Below are 274 nucleotides of genomic sequence, written 5' to 3'. Positions count from 1 at the left end.
GCTTCTGCTGCTGCTGCTGCTGTTGCTGCTGCTGCTGCTGCTGGTAGTGGTGCTGCTGCTGGTGGTGGTAACGGCGCTGCTGCTGCTGGTGTTGGCAGTTGTGCTGGCGTTGTTGCCGCTGCTGGTGCTCGTCCTGCTGCTGCTGCTGCTGCTGCTGCTGGGGCTTCTGTTGCTGGTGATCTTGCTGCTGCTGCTGCTTCTGCTGCTGCTGCTGCTGCTGGTAGACTGTGTGTGTTGCTGCTGCTTGTGCGCGCATCTCCGCCCGTTTGCTGCT

The sequence above is a fragment of the Eimeria tenella genome, genomic scaffold (genome assembly GCF_000499545.2).
Source record: "Eimeria tenella Houghton genomic scaffold, Eth_scaff2065, whole genome shotgun sequence".
Taxonomy (NCBI): domain Eukaryota; phylum Apicomplexa; class Conoidasida; order Eucoccidiorida; family Eimeriidae; genus Eimeria; species Eimeria tenella.
The sequence above is the reverse complement of the archived record's forward strand: the minus strand, read 5'-3'. Positions refer to the sequence as shown.